This window comes from Phasianus colchicus, chromosome 2 (assembly GCF_987193195.1).
Source record: "Phasianus colchicus chromosome 2, bPhaCol1.hap1.1, whole genome shotgun sequence".
NCBI lineage: Eukaryota > Metazoa > Chordata > Aves > Galliformes > Phasianidae > Phasianus > Phasianus colchicus.
In genome coordinates this window covers 43,587,816-43,604,404 of record NC_143437.1, presented here as the reverse complement: position 1 = coordinate 43,604,404, position 16,589 = coordinate 43,587,816, and the positions used below count along the sequence as shown (strand labels likewise).

The 16,589-nt window shown below is 38.1% G+C and overlaps 1 long non-coding RNA gene across 2 annotated transcripts; it reads right to left on the bottom strand.

Annotated features, from left to right (window-relative positions):
* Positions 1 to 12,661: 12,661 nt before the first annotated feature.
* LOC149918987 (uncharacterized) lies at positions 12,662 to 16,029 on the bottom strand. Of its 2 annotated transcripts, none has more exons than XR_016464696.1 (3): positions 15,951 to 16,029; positions 14,542 to 14,771; positions 12,662 to 13,373 (listed from the first exon to the last, which is right to left on the bottom strand). It is a non-coding gene; the product is annotated as an uncharacterized LOC149918987 (long non-coding RNA). The 2 variants fall into 2 exon arrangements; XR_016464697.1 differs by having other exon boundaries at positions 12,662 to 13,368.
* Positions 16,030 to 16,589: the final 560 nt, after the last annotated feature.

Sequence of the window (16,589 nt, the reverse complement as noted above, 5' to 3'; positions counted from 1 at the left end):
CCAAACCAAGCAAATGTACTTCACTAGGCATGTAGCTAATTTCCCTGTATGTATGCAAGAAACACCCCTCTCTCATTACTGAGGCAACCTTCTGACATCCTAAATCTTAAAGGCTAATTACTGCTGTCTACAAAAGCAGTTGACCATCTCTTCTTCAGTGAGTTTATGATGTATTTTCTTAGCAAGACATTAATAATAGACTCCGTTAAACACAGAGAATTTGCCAACAGTTTCCATAGGAAATCCACAGCAGTGCTGTTAATGGATGTTTATATCCACAGACAAACAGAAGAGATGGCATACATCATTCAGTATTTCTCATTAAAAATCATCCTTATTTCTTTCTGCTTTTCTTAGCCTTCATTAAAATCTGCAATTCATAAAAAGCAACAAAAAGTCTGAAAATAACACAAACCAACAACATGCTACCCATAAATTTCAAAACACTCTTGCCACCCCAAGCCTCTTTATATGGGGGCTTCTAAGTCTTTAGTGTCTCAGTCTGTTGCTGACCATAATCCCATGTCTCTGTACTTATTTTTTTTCTGAGCAGTGCTGCTGTTCTGCAAATTAGAGCATTTGGACCCTAGACAGGCATAACACCAAATCTTGCAGGGTAAGATACCTCTTTCTGTGCAAAAGCACAGCTGTGTGTACTCCTCAGCAAATTACTGAGATCAATGGAATAAACTTCGGATCTCCAGTGACTTCCTGGGATCAGAGTAAGGTTCACAGCCTGCATAGGAACTTTTTCATTCCAGCATATTGATGAGAAAAAATTACTTATATGTTTACCAAATACCCTCTTTAAATAGGGAATTAATAAAAACCAACAATAATGATAACAATGTACCTATATTTTTAAACGGAGAGCTTGTCTGTAGTTTCATTGTTTTTCATTCAGTTATTCATAGTGAAATAACTTCTCCTAATAATGCTTACAACAGAACAGAGAAAGGCAAGCAGGAAGCTGTAAGTAATGGATGTCGAGGAAAGCTGTCTTAAAAACAAGTACACCTGTGAGGAACAATTGGCAGACTGTTGGGACTTTTATGGATAATTACATTACACAGGCTCTCATAATGTCAGATGTAATATAATAAATAGGCTGCTCACTTTGGTGTTCCCTATAGTCAGCTAGAGCTATCTGGAAGACAATTCCTCATTTTTCTGGTTTGTGTGAAAATTATGTGTTTTTTTTTTTTTCAGAAGCTCTTTACTTAGCAGAACACCACACAGCCCAGCAGTTGCTTGTCACAGCTGTAATTAGATTATATCAAACCAGCAGTGTTGAAACATTGCATTGCCTCACTCAGCTGTAACTCCTGAGCTCCTCCAAAGCCCTGAGCTTTCCACAGTGATACCTAGGGAGGAGAGTGGTGGTGGTGGGAGACAAGTGATGATGGGTCATACCCTGGGAGGTGTTAAAACACACTGGTCAGCTCTTCTCTTTCTCTGGCTGCCCTCTCTAGTTAGAGGGGCTCTGCATATTGCAGGGAGCATTCAGCATCAGGTAAGACTGCACAGCTTAATCTGTTACATGGAACCAGTTCAGTTCTGTTGGGATGTTGTTGCTGTTTCTTTGGTGTACCTTGCACTGCTTAAAAATAATCACAAAAGGACATCAGAAAATACATATAGAACTTTTTTGGCCTTGATCCTTGTCTGTGTATGGATACCTGTGCTAGGGATGGATATCAACAATATAAAAGTGTTGGTGGTCAGCCTTGCACCCCACAGGGCTCTCCTCACTTGGAGGCTAAAGCTAAGCTCCTGGAGGACTGCCTCTCTTCGCACGGAGGAAATTATCCAGCTTCAGCTGGTGGTTTCTGGGGCATACTGTGTGTACCAATACTGGAATTACTGTCCAGACATGAACAAAAACAAAAACAACAAAAAAAAAACAACAGGATTTTGGAGCTTAGTATGAAGCAGATTTCCTCCATAAGTCTCCCTGCTTGCAGCACTGAAAAAGTGACAAACTGCAGCTGTATCATCTTTTTCTCCTAACTTCTCCACCACAGTCAAAATGGTCACACTACTACGAAATGAGGATCAGCTCTTTCCTCTCCAGTATCCATATCTCTTTGAAATGACTGTGCTATATTTGACGCATTAGAAATAACCTGGACACTTAAGTATGGAGGACTTAATGTTTTTATGGCTACAGCTTGTAGCAAGTATACTTTTCTTGGCAGTGTGGTGGGGAGAGTTCTATGAGGTTTTATTGGTTGCTTTTTTTGCCTCATAACTAAACCTACAAGTCAAGCCCCAGTGAATGGGATAGATTTGCAAAAGAAGAAAGCTCCCAGATTTCTGAGTATTTACTAGGATCTCAATCTTCCTGTAGGCATTTCTGTAGTCATCTTAGGAAGCAAGTAAAATAAATGCATCCACCTTTCAGAGTCTGCTTTAGGAGCCAGTCTTTTTATGTTGTAATGACATGTGCATTTAATAAAGATATAGAGCGTTTTGAGGAAAGTAAATCTACACCCTTATCTTGGAGACATTTAGAATGAAGATTTCATTTAATTGTGGCACACTGCTGAGCACAATTTACCAAAATGGCAGTAAACTGCTATTGAACTGTAACATCTAAAGATGTCTAAGTGCTTGCATAATTTTTTTTTTTTTTTTCTTTTTTCTTTTCAAAGATAGTAATAAAACAGCTAAAAATAGGAAGGAAAGATAACAGTGAGGCCTTGACAACAAAACAAGAAGTGGGCATGTATTAAGGGGCCCTGTAGAAGCATCAACCTCCAAAGTGGTATATCTTCACTACCCACCCTATTATTATTTATTCCTTATGACTTTTGTGTTCACAGTCACAGTTACACAATGACCACTACAAATAAATAAGATGATGCTCTTATGACTTAGAGTGACATAATCCATCACTACTGTTGCTTTTGCAAATTTGGAAGCCCTGTAAGGAATTTCCTATAGGTAAGGTACATGCTTAGATTTCCTTAACTGGCGTTCACAGAATAACACTTTAAAAGTATCACATGACATTCTCCTCTTTGGTCCTCTCCATCCTGCTCTACAGTCAGAGGTAGAAAAATACTGCCGTAGTTGCACTAGATTTTTGTTCACAGTTGAATACTTTATTGTTCCTTAGTGCAGTTCTAAGGTTCTAGATCCTATATTAGAGGCTGCAGGAGCTCTCTTTAATCCCTGCCAGTTAGTGATGTGCCCCTGGGGAATAAGACTAAAGTCATTAATTTGCCTGAGATGAGGCCCCACAGTTTGTTTGTAATAACTGGGCCATACAGGACCAACAGAATCATTTTTTGTCTCATTAGTGTCCCCCGTATGAAAGTATGTAAAGGTAGATGAATTATATGTATAGAAGATAAAGCATAAGTATAAAAAGTAGATGAAACTCTCTACACTTAGGCCTATCAAAGTGGGTGCAGCTTTGTGGTGCAAGGACACATGACATTCAAGTGATAGCAAATCATCGTTTTTCCGAGTGAAAAAAGTAGTAAAAGTGGTAGCTCAAAGATGAGAGTGGGAGAAGATTCAAATAATCAACTAGGATGGGAGTTGAGGAGCAGCATAGCAGTGGAAAAAGTAGAAGAAACCAAGAGGAAAACGATGGATTCTGGATTTCTTATGTGAACAGAATTCTGAGTTTCGTCCAGACTTTTTACAACAGCCTTGCTGTTGTTCTCTTGTTCTTGTTTGTCTTGGTAGATTGTTTTTGTTTCAGTGTATGTGCATTGATATACAGTCCTTTCAAGAAAACAGAAATCAGTGCTATCTCTGGAAACCTCTTGCTCCATGAGCAGTGGTATGCAGCTACCTTTAGGGCACAAGAATACTAATCTACCCAAGACATCCCTGGCCTGCAAGGCACAGCATCCCACTTTACCATATAATCTGAAGATCGTGATGTAGGCTGTGATTTTTGTCTACTGGGCTAGGAAAGTGCTAGTCATAACTGAAGCAGATTTTGTTAGGCCAAGTAATGGCTTCCTTCACCTTGAAGTGGATAAATGAAGGATTTCCAGCAGCCGCTACTGCCCAAGAATGAAGCATTGGGAGCAGACCTGCAGTAGGCTGCAGTGCTGAGCTACTTGCTTATGGTGACTAAGTAAATTAGCGTCTGGGTAACGTTATCAAGGGTATTATGTTGAAGCCCAATCCCAGGACTGTGGATCTTTCTGTATTACTAGAAAGTGTAATCTACCCGTACGAGATAACAAAATTTCTAGCTATTATTAATTTCAGATACATGCGGTGTGAATATAGCGTACTGGAAGTTATCTCATATTCATGTGAATTACATTGACTAGGAAATACTAATTCTGTCTCTGAGATAACAAATATATATGTAAAATATGCTGGTGTGTCTAGGGAGGGCTATTATAATATGAAATTATTTTAATCACAAAAGTTGAATGTTGTATGAACTTTCCAGGTAGTGAAACTGTGATTCTGGTGGGAAATGAAATAAAAAACTTAGTTGAGTTTTACTGTATTTAGGTGCTGGATGACTTCAGCTGTGTATACAGGTAGGTGAATAGTATGCTGCAGAAAGTACTTGCTTTGTCATGGGAATCCTCTTCTAACTCTCATCCAAAGATGGACTGCCCACCTTCCTCTGTATTTGCTGATGGGATCAAGAAAACACTACAACATCTTTCTTTTTTTCCTTTCCCGTAGAAGCTCATTTTATGTGTTTGTTTCTCTATACATATTGAGTTGTTCATCTCTGCCACTTTTGTTAGTGAGGAGTGAATAAATGAAGTCAAATGAGCTGAATGAGTTGTCTGAAGAATGGTGTGAAATTTACTTGAAAGATTATTCAACAGTTGTTTGAGACAACAAAGAAAACTGTGAAAACTCAGTTGCATATTTATAGAGATGGTGTCAGCAGCTTTCAGGTCTGTCCATGACTCTTCTATTCTGCAAATCTGCATGTGGGTAAGCTTGTGATTTTTTTTTTTTTTTTTTTTTTTTTTTTTAACCAGGCAGCTATGCAGCCATCCGTTATGCTGAAGCTCTGCTGGCCCCAAGAAGACTGCTTCAGAACACAAGGGACAGATTTACAAATCCATTTTCGTAGTTTAATGTGCTTCTTTCTAAAATGAGTTTTTCTTTTAATTTACCCCCAGGGCTGGGTCTTCAGATCTCATACCCGCTGACGCATTATAAAGTAAAATAATGCCCAGCCAAACTGCTGGTACAATGAAAAGAAATTATTCTACTCTGTTACTTTGTTTATAACTTTCTACATTTGAGAGGAGATGAAAGTTGTTGGGCTTGCATCCTTGGAGAATAAAATCCTTCACAGGTTTGTGTCAGTTCGGTGCCAGATTTCACACTGGATTCACCAATGAGCCACATTTCTGACCAGAAGGGACTATCCCACAAGTGCCAGAGCAATCCCATCATCTGCCACTTACTCAGTCCTTGGCTGCCTGGTAACTCCCAGAGTTGTTAATTAATGTCATTTCTGGTTGTACTTTTCATAATGTAGACAGCAGCTCCCTGGGACTTCACTGAACCCATCAAGCATTTTACGCAGATCCCAAACAACCATCGTACAGTGACAGTACTCAATCACTGCTGAGCTTGACAAGATCTGAGACAACAACCTTGAGAGGAAGGGTTCATTATAGATTTGTAGCCTTGGTGAAATAGAGAAGAAAAACACTACTACTAGAAGAAAGCTGCTTTTGCTAATAATGAAAGGCAATGTTGGCTATACACTGTGAAAAGTGTCTCAAACAACTGATTCCATTTCTAAGTATGTCTTTAGTTAACAAACAGAATTGCTACCCTATCTTACTCGATGTTCACAAATGCCTGATGTTCTGAGACTGGCTTTGTATCAAAAAATACAGATATTTGAATTTCCACACCAGCAAATGGGCAGAGAATAAGGGCTGAAATCTTGGCCTACTGAGGTCAAGGGAGTTTTGCCACTGACATTCGGTTGAGTCATTTTTTTTCCCCGGGCACACTGTGTATTCAGAATAATGCATTAATCCCCTGATTTAATTTTTTTTTAGTCATCTGTGATTCAGAAAATATACTTATCACTCTGGGCCTTTAACCAAAAGCAAGTAGTTTATGAACAACTGAAGCATGTTTCTCCAAGATCTACAAAAAGAACAAACTAGTAAAAAAACAGTATTTCTCCATGAGTAATTGTGACCAGAAAAAAAAAAAATGAAATAGAAAAAACTAATTTAGGGGATATATTGGAAAATTCCCTGGTTTTCTTTAAATGTTAAAACAAAACTTAAAAAGCAATAATATTTGCTGAGTTATTTATATGTTACTTCTGAAAAAGCTGACTCTCTACAGCAGATGTACATAAAAGATATATTAAAAAGTTCTAGTTTTATATGTTTTTTTTTTTTATTGCCTTGAATCACCAATCTATCTTCCAAACTTTTTTGATGTTATTAATAGAGGAGAAAAATTAAAGCATGGTTTATGAATCCTATATCCTTCACTTAGAGAATGTGTGGTATTTTGTTTTTTTTTTTTTCCAAAACACAATGTAGTGTATGGCTTTTTCTTCCAATTTCAAGTTCTACAAAGATGTCTCTTTCTTTGAAGAATCCTCTGATCCTTCCTTCTCTCACTCTTCTGGCTCTCTTAATGTTTTGACTGCAGAGAGTGTTAGAGTTTTCTTCTGTAACACATTAAAATTATGTCCAATTAGAAGCCCTAGAAAGAAATCTGTCTGTTATCTTTGCCTTTGGATATTAGTATATTTCTTCTTATTATTGATATGTTGATTCTGTAGCCCACTAGTTGAAGTTCCTAATATGCACATTTATCTTAAAGATTCTATTGCCCTCCCATATTCCCTTGCATTTCTTGGAGTCTGGAATAGGAGCACCAAGCACAGGTGTTAAAGCTCTGGGCAAAGATCAGTGATATAATGAGGATTATGTACATTTTATGCAGGTATACTCAGGCACATATTTTCAAAAGAATGGTATCTTGTTCTAGAGGTTTTCAAATTTCAAAGAGGATGTTACTAAACCATGTTTACTTAGTCAGTTTAATTTTAGTACAACACATTTCAACAAATCTGCTTTTATTGCAGATAGGCATTTGATACCTGTTTATCTTGAGGCATCTATGTTTGTTGGTCTCAAGCAATCCTTTGATATAAGTAGAAATCAAGACTGATACAGAGGACTACCTGAAATTATAGGCAGGGATGCCTATCGATTTTGACACTAATTGATAAGCACTGATAACTCTCAAACTTATTTGGTATCTTGATTGATGTTGATATTGGTAGACATTGAGATTTATTGATAACATGAATTTTTGATATAGACAGGTAGCAGTGCTTACCAATTTGGAACCTCATTGTTTTGCACTGACATCGATGGATGTTGATAAGCATAGATACTTTTTGATTTCAATAGATGACTATGCCTGTAAGTCTCAAGATAGTGACACCTGTTGATATCAACTGATGTTTATCAATTTAAACACGTTTCTGTAGCTATCAATATCATTACCTAGAGGTAGATGTAGATACCTTTTGATCTCAATAGGCATCTACATCTAGCAGTCTCAATAATTTTTTTTATATCTGTAGGTATTACAGCTTATTAGTGAGACCTTTCAAAACTACTAGGCATCACAGACTATCAGTTTGGACACTTACTGACAGACATTGGTACCTACACGTGTCAGCTAATATTGGTAGACATGGATAACTATATCTGTAGTTTTTATACCTGCCTATAAATGTATGTATCCGTAGATTATTATTACATTAATATCTAAACCAGAATGTTGAAACCTTTTGATCTGAACAGATGTTTATATCCTTTGGTCTCCATGAACATTTTTATATGGATAAAAATCAGGATATAGGTAGAAAGATCTTTCAACGTTGATTGGCATCAGCGGTTATCAACTGCTGACTTCAAGTTAAAGAGCATTTTAGTGATTGCTTTATAATGTTCTAAGTGATAAAAGTAATACTGTGTGTTTCCCAGCTAAATATGGCTGCAAATCATTATTTCCCCAAAATTCAGGACTCAACAATAAATTCTGTGAAATAATGGAAGTTATTCTTAGAATGACTTCTGTACACATGAATTTCCTGCTAAGTATCAGTATAACCGGAAAAGATTAAACAACATAACATATAAGTGTAATTAACATAATTAACCACTGAATAATCCATTTCTTCTCTTCTGTAATACATGTATATAGGTAGACAGAACAATTATCAAGTCAAATAACAGTTCGCGTTGCTTTGTACAGCTCTGGTTCAAAACAGTGCAAAATCCCAGATGGGCCAAAAAGTTAAATTTGCACTACGGCAAAAACATGAATTAACTTTGTTCCATTTTTTTAACCTACTTTTTTTGAAAGCCTGTACATTAATTGCTACTTATGGTTCTAATACAGAGCAAAGCGTTTGTTATCCACTTAGCTGTGCTACTCAGCTCTGCTTTAGAAAACGCTACTGCACTTTCACTAAAAAGCTCTGAAGTATTAAAAACAAACAAACAAACAAAAAAAACCACCAATAACAGAAACAATTAGCTTTAATCTAAAATCCAGCCCTTATATCTACAAGAAATATAACTTAAAGCTTACTGATGCATTTTCTGTTTCTTTTATTTCTATTGAAATAAAAAAATCTCTTCATAGTAAACACGCATTAGTTTTTCTTGCAACTGTATTCTTTTCAGAAGTACCTTCATTTCTTGCTTTTTTGTCATGTTTGGTAAGTTTTGGATTTTCTGAGCTCAACTGATAATATTTTAAGGAAATAGTACTGAGATATAGTACTGCCTGTGTATCACTGTCTTTAATTCTCTAGTCATTCTGCAAGCAGTGATATTTTTCTTTTGTATGCCATTACAACTTGTTATTGTGTTGCTAGAAAAAAATAATAAAACAGTCTCCAGTGTCTATATATTGAAAAGGTGAAGGATTAGGCTGCATCCTGAGGGATTAGGCTGAATCTTGAGAAGATGGGAGTACCTACAAGTGGTAGTGCTTTTTGGGGACTTGGCTCCTTCATTGGCTCCCTCAGGGACTAGCTCACAACTCACTAGTTGAAATGTAAATTAATTGTTCATTTAAATAACTGTTTTAGTTTAAATTAGATGCTAACTTTCGGAGGCCTTTTTTTTCCTCAGTTCAACTTTTTGCAGGCTGCAAAACCAAATGTGATTGAGGAGAGAGAGCCTAAACAATCTCTTATGCTCAGAGCATTAAATCTTGAACTGAGTTTGGACTCAGATTTTCTTCACCATTTCTTTTTATTCCATTCTATATATCCTTTTAATTAAATTGGTGCTTGCTAGAGCTGCTCAGTTTGAAGGTTTTGACCTCCAATAAGTTACAGAAAATGTAGCTTCCGCCTTATTGTCTCCTCTGTGAGCCTCAGTGCTGACTTGGAGAGATCGCATGTGGTGACCTCGGTTTATGGACTGTAAAGGAATGCTTATCTCCTGGGTCTTGGCTGCAGTGGCTCATCAGTATCTCACAAGCTAGCAGCAGTATTTGGTATAGCAGAGGCACTGTATCCTCACAGAGGCTTCCTGTACACTTCCATGAATGAAGCCAGTCCTTCACTGTCAGCCTTCAGGCACCATGAGCTCAGCAATTCAGATCAGAACAGTCTGTGGTCATCATCATCACAAACTCAATTCCTCAGGAATTTTGTTGTGATCGCATTTGTATCTGGGTACTGTGGGAGGAATGTGCATGCTGGTAGCTAACCATGTTTCCGAGAACTTGTTCTCTGTGTTTACAAGGTCACGAAGATTGCTTTCTGCAAGCTCAGACAATTCTGTCTCCATTCTTAATTCAAACCTGTTTGTTGTTCTTTTTTTTCTTTTTTTCTTCACTCCAACATGTCCATTAAGAGTTGCACATCATCCTTATTCATGCTTGTACATCACTTTAAATCCTAAGTGGCTTGCTCCTCCTAGGATGCTACCTAATCCTCTGAGCCATCCCATATTACTCATGTTGTCATCTGCTAATTTTGATCTGCTATATGTAAATGCTCCAGAAGCACAGCTAGTCAGGCAGAATGCATATTCCTTATTTTATTTGACCTGCTGAAACATTAACTGTTATTTCTCGCTGGGCACGTTCCACACCAAAACATAAACAAATCATAAATAATAAACTGAATAAGGTACCTGAATGCCCTATGCAATTTTTTTCTTACTGTGTCAAGACTGCCTCCCCACTTTATTACTTTATACCCACTGTATAAGACGAAGATATAATATAGCAATATCTGTGAATGCATTTTTGTTAGTGCAAATGATAGTGACAGAAGATATACCTGATATACTGGACATAAAAGGGCTGACACATTCCATCTTGCTCATCATTGCAGTGTGAGACTCACATATACTTAATAAAGAGCATATTATCAGAAGCCTATCTCCAGCTGGCAGAAAAATGAGCAGCTATAGTGAAGTCAGTATCAGAAAGCCAAGTGCAAGACCCTTCATTGAGACAGATGCAGGCACCATTTAGTCCAGACCTGTTTTCCTTCACTGATCATATATATGTATCTGAATGAATACATGGCAAGCCGAACACTGCATGTGGGGACAGACTTCCTAATCAGGTAAGTTGTTATGGTCTTTAATAGCCACAGTATCCACTTGTGACTTAAACAGTGGGATTTCATCCCCAGTCTCCAAGGCTCAATGGTGATGCCTAGCCCTTGGAGGCAGGTTCACTTCAAACCTAGCTCCTACCTTCTGAACTGCCACAGTTTACAAACAACCTATTTTCCTTAGCATATGAGGATGTGATAACTGAGCTCAGTAGGACGCATCCCTTGAGGAAGAGGAGAATTTCCTTGGTTGCGTCCTCTAGGATGTCCCAGCAAAGAAGCCAGTAAGCCAGTAAGTTATTCCCTTTCATTGAGTGTATTTGCAGGAGAGTCAATATATACCTACTCCTCAAGGTCTAATGAAGAAGAAGCCATATGGCCATGAATGCACAAACTTTGCCTCTTCCTCCAGTGAGATACAGAAGTTTTAACATGTCAGAGATCATTATGAATTATGGTTACTTAATAGCTGCACTAGACATGCAGCTACTGTCCTAAGTTGATTGTGGGAACTTCAAATGAATGTGAAGTGTTATGTGCTGTACAAACACCTCAGAAAACAAAGCCAATACAAAAAATATCTCATTCATTTATGTCAAGTCATGTTATGTGTGCAACAGAAAGCTACAGCTAGTAGTTTCCAGCTTTTAGTACTAGAAAATTTTTATTGCTAGTTAAATAAAAGCAAACTGAAGTTTAATCTAAGTGAAGCCTATAATTCTGTAGGAGTCCAGTGGCTACATTTTTCACACAGTTGTAGGAAAGGAATGAAATCTCTGGACAGCACTTATTATCCATTCTCTTAGGCATTCGTTCCGTATTCTGATAAAGATCAGCCTTGGGCTTACTGATTATCGATCTCAGCCAAAAGGCAGATCTCTCAGCTCCAGCAAGTGTTTCTGCTAATATATTTTCCTTCCAACATTAATACTCTTTCTAATTTCATCCTCAAGAAGCAGCAATAAATTGCAGTCTGTGGCTTTAGCTTGTAAAAGCACAGTGGACTATATGAATATGTGTTGGACAGCTTGTCACAGCCTGCTGCAAAATCCAATTAATTCTCTAAGGTTATTATTCCTTCCTGCACTACATCTATTTTAATTGGGAGGGGAAATAAGGTTGGATATCCACCCCAGTTTTAAAAAGAAAGCATTAAATCTAGATTAATTAGCTGATATCCTATCAAAATTGACTGTATGATCTGCTAAAATGAATAAGGGAGTTTGAGTTTGTTATCTAAACTTATAGGCAGAAAATGATCAGTACTCTTCCATATGTCAATGAGGTAATGCTTGAAAACTACCTTTAAATACAACTGCACATCTGAAGCGCTCTGACCAAGCAACTGGCTTTCTCACTGGGAAGGCATGTTATGTACTTGTGTTTTTGTGGGGGCTACTTCCCCAAGAGCAGGGAGCCCTACCCAAATGAATTGCCTTGAAATGAACACAGCAGAGCTCTAATTGTTGGCCCAAACTTCCCCCACAGTCCTGCAAAGAGAAAAGGATCTGTATCCTATGGAGATGGATAATGCCTTGCATGTGGGATGGGGTGAAGCTGTTGCTACTTGAAGACCAGAATAGCAAGTTAAGATGCTATTTTGGCCTTCTCCTGGAGCTGTACACCTATGTGGTTTTTTCTGGGGGATCTTACTCCATCTAAAGTCTCAAGCAAATAGAGAGCAAATGAAGATATGACAGAAGAAGCAGCAGCAATGGCCCCGCTGCTCAGGGAGTCTGATACAACAAAAGGCAAGCTATTTTTCTGTTTTTAACATCCAGCTTTCTGAATTGGTTTTTATATATCTTGAGGAATGTGTAGCACTTTCTACGGATATATTTAAATAGCAAATCACTTTCTCAGCATACAGTGCATTATATATACACTACTATTATTACATCTCAGTTAACTACTGTGAATTATTTGCTTATTGATGCTCCTTGCAATTTATGGGACAAGGCTCAAATCTAAACATTTTTTAAAACTTTTAATGTATCTTATAAAGGAAGGATAAGAAAACTCCATATGCGTCTCTAAATGTTGGAATATTATTAGAGCTGAGCTTTTCTTGAGCTATTGATGTAGAAATAAAGGATGTTTTATTTCTATCAGCAAGTATGAAGCCTAGCATTAAATGTAGTTGCACAGTTATGTGAATGATAATAACCCTTTGTTTCATTACAGAGCTGACATTAGTTTTTCTAGAGGATACCAGCAGAAACATTTTGGAAGCAGTTAGTGTTAAACAAATGGTATGCCTCTTGGGTGACATTAGCTAATCGGATAGAAATGAGGGCCTGAAAAATAGGATAAAAACAACTTAATTTGTAAACTGAATATAACTCAAATGGCTTTTGCTTGCCCTTTATATTCCGGAGGAGTTTGCTTGGAAACAAGCTAGCTGGATGAAGAAAGAATACAATGACATTTGTCTGGATCTGTTCATATTCACCTCAATCTTTATGTACTGTGTTTAATTTTCATTATGCAGTTCAAGATCACAGCCTTCTATCAGTTGAAATATTGAAGCTAGCTTCTGTGTATGGGCTATAAAGTTAGTGCAGGGCTATGAAGGCGGCCTTGAATTAGCTCCCCAGGGCCAAGACCAGATCAGGTCTGGACACCTTTTCCTTAGGAAGCTGCCTCAGTTGCTGTCACCTTGGAGCTGGGGACATAAAATACTGCAGCTTGGTAAGGTGAATCTGCTAAGGTTCCCAGTGCAGCAGCCACAGCATGGTCCAGCCTCTTCCTCAGTCGGTGCCTGGCTTTGGCATAAGCTGTTCTGGCAGAGACAAAATTCGTTGGTAGGGTTAATATCCCAACAGTCTGTCACAAGCAATTGCCTGCTCTTCCCATGGCTTAAGCCGGTCTACTCGGAAGCTTGTTCGGATTACATTCTTAAACATCCAGATGCTGTTCCTTCTTGATCACGCACCTTTTCATAGCTCATAGGAGCACCCCTCCTATTGCAAATTTTTTACTATTTTCAGTGTGTACAGCCTTTAAGATCTTAATAATTCATTACTGAACAATATATGGGTTTTTTGTTTGTTTCTTAACATAAACACAAGCATAAACATATTTTTATAAAGAATAGCACTTTTTAAAAACTGGAGTAACTAGATGGAATGCTTAGCCTGGCATAGTTCAAGGGTTACTAAAGCTTTTCTATAACCTGTAATTGAGTATCATATTTTCCACAAACTCATTATACTGTATCTGTGAAAAATGGTTTTGCAGCAGATAACACAAGACCCCTTCATGCTGAGTCCATGCATAATGCAGTGACCCCAGTCACAGCAGAAGGTGCTGCAACAAACTGAATTTGTTGCTGACAATCTGTGGCAAACTGAGTTCAAATTTGTTGTGCAATGCAAAGAATTGATAGAAAGTGAACACTGGAGAGATGTGCCCTCAGATTGAGCTTACATATTTCACATTTTAGGTGTTTTTTTTTTTTTTTTTCCCCCATAAGTTTTTACAATTCTAAAGAGAAGAAAAAAAAAAAAAAAAAGAGTGACCTACAGAGTGCTGCCAAATTGCCCAGGAAGCTGTTGATGATGGAATAATGTCGCCAGCCCTTCATCTCTTAGACCCAAGAGATTAATAAGTAAAAATAATGGAAAAGAGAGGAGAGAGAAGGACTGGCAAAAATAAAGAAACTGGGAGTATGTACCATATGTACCAGTGCTTAACGTCACGGCTTCTCATTTCTGCACCTCTACTGAACAATTTACAGCTGTGCCAGATGCCAGACCAGGAGTAAGCACAGGAACAATAGGGGAGGAGTCCCTGTTCCCAGCCAGGTATGTGAGTCACTTGGAAACTTTTTTTGCACACACACTGCATGTCCCCAATTACACTTTATTCCTTTTCTCTACAGTGGCACAGTTTCATAAGAAGTCACACCTACATTCAGAGCACTCCGCAGTCATGCCTAAAGCACTCACCTCAGAAAAAAATTGATTCCTTCAGGCACAGAAAGACACTGAACATGGGTAGTCTTCAAATGCTGGATTCAAGGACTCTAGATCAGGGCATGGAAAGTAGATCTTCATCCTTGAAGGAAGATTTAGTAGATATTTTGTGTCCAACCCAGATCTGCCTGCACATCTTCATAACGTTCACACGCACATCAGGAAGTGCCTGGGATACATACTAGTAGCAGATAAATAACTAACTGAGGAAAAAAAATATATATATATATATATATATATATATATATATATATATATATATAAAATACCCTGCTCTTCTGTTCTTTGCTAAACATCTCTCTATATATCTATTTTATATACATATGTAAAATAGAGAGTGGCAGCTGAGCTGCATCTTTGCTTTGTCCCAGTACATCTGTGTTCACATTAAAGAGCTTTGTTTATCCACAGGAAAGACAGAGGTTCCTTACTCAGGCACTCTGATTGTTCTCTGACAAATTTGCAGAGGACCTGGGCAGCTGCATTAAATGACTGAATTTCAAAAATGTACCCCTACTGTGAGAGAACTGGGGAATGGGGAAACATCACAGTAAAGGAACAGATCTGCTCAGTTTATCTTGAGAGTCCATTAAAATTCTGCATGAAATTATTTATCCTGCATTTTAATCAGCGGCTTGAGACATTCCTTCTCTTTGTAAGCCACCTCATGGTCTTCACTTTGGACCTGCTGGCAAGCAATCTGAGATAGGAACTGTGTCTTTATGTCACCCAGAGCTGTAGAAACACCATTGCCAAACCTGGGACTAAAAGGGCACCTCTGCTTCTAGCCGGTGCATCAGCTCACATTCTCAAATCACAGGCATGTTCCTCCAATGATGTGAACTAATGAAGTTTTAAATAAAAATCTGGTCTCCATTTATGAAAGCTAGACAGCACTGAGGCATGGATTGCTAGCATTGGAAGTTCGGATTTAGATATCTAAATTTGAATGTCCGTGACTCAGTCCTTTACAGGAACCATTCCTAAGTAATTTAATAAGATTTTAACATCCTAAGACAATGAATATGAAAGATTTAACCAAGATGACTTAGATGACATTATTCTGAGAATAAAATTCAGCTTAATTGTGATTTGTGGATTTAAACAAAAAGACCTTTAAATCCTAGTTAATCTTTTATAAAATTGTATTGCCATTCCCAAGCACTGCAAAATGTCGAGGTAAGCCGCAAACATCCCTGAGGAAAAAAGAAAAAAGAAAAGAAAAAAACCAGCAAAATCCAGCACGTAAATCCCCCCAAAACACAAACTATGTGATTTCTATATTAGAAATAGAGAAAAAGGTGTGAATATAGGATGAACCAATTCCTGGTCTGCATAGGCCATAGAAAATATAAAAATAGAACAAGAAATGTAAAAGTTACTACGAAGAAGGAAGCTCTTCCTAGAAGCATCTATAATCTGTCTGCAGGTAGGATGCAGCATGAACCCTGAAAATTTTTTCTTCACTTTCTTTTTCCCCGAGTTTATCAAATAAACTGCTCATCTTTTGTATGGTAACTATTAAGTCATGGCCTGAACCACTGATTGAGCACCTGGGAAAAGGACCCAGTCAGCCCTGGGAGCACAGGTGAAGGCAGTTCAGCTGTGTGACCAGAAGGGGTGGAGCCTGGCTGCACCTCTCTTAGACCTCTCTTAGACCTCACTTAAGGGCTGCCTGCTGCTGGGGGAGGATCTTTGGTGGTAGGTCCCTCCTTTGTGGAGTTTTTCTGTGAGCCTACATCTTTAGGGGTGAGTGAGTATTCTTCTTTTATTGGCATCTTCTTGTGTGCTGCTCCTGTTGCTGTTAACCTATACAGCAAGATAGCTCTTAGACTACTTTTGTGTTGGTAAGAATAATGAAGCGGTGTAACCTAATTAAATAGATGAGGGAGATGAAGACTGTCCCAGTATTGCAAACTGTTGTAGCCTTGACTGCAGGGGGGGAGGATGGCCTGATTTTTGCTCATAGAGTGGGTGCTGTCTCTGCTAAGCTTGCTGCTGTGGTAAGTCCTGCAATCCAA